The sequence below is a fragment of the Arachis duranensis genome, chromosome 10, assembly GCF_000817695.3.
Source record: "Arachis duranensis cultivar V14167 chromosome 10, aradu.V14167.gnm2.J7QH, whole genome shotgun sequence".
Classification (NCBI taxonomy): Eukaryota; Viridiplantae; Streptophyta; class Magnoliopsida; order Fabales; family Fabaceae; genus Arachis; species Arachis duranensis.
In genome coordinates, this window is record NC_029781.3 from 23,440,185 (window position 1) to 23,440,716 (window position 532).

Sequence of the window (532 nt, forward strand, 5' to 3'; positions counted from 1 at the left end):
TCTTTGGGGCAGGCTTTGTTGAGATCCGTGTAATCGACGCACATCCTCCATTTTCCGTTGGGCTTTTTTTACCAGGACCACGTTTGCGAGCCATAGGGGGTATTTTACTTCCCGAATGAACCCTGCATCTAGTAATGCTTGTACTTGTTCTTCTATTGCTTGCATGCGCTCGGGCCCGAGTTTCCGGCGTCTTTGTTGGACAGGTCTGGACCCCGGGTATACTGATAGCTTATGGCACATCAGGTCGGGGCTTATGCCTGGCATGTCGGAGGCTTTCCAGGCGAAGAGGTCGGAATTCTCTTTTAAGAGGGTTATGAGTTCCTCCTTTAGGCCTGCTTTGAGGTTTGCTCCTACGTTTGTTATTTTTTCAGGTGTGTTCCCGATTTGGATTTTTTCGGTTTCTCCCTCTGGTTGTGGCCGGAGGTCTTCTCGGGTTTGAACTCGTCCGAGTTCTATTGTATTGACCTCATTCCCTTTTAGGCTCAGGCTTTCGTTATAGCATCGCCGTGCTAGTTTTTGGTCGCCTTTTAGG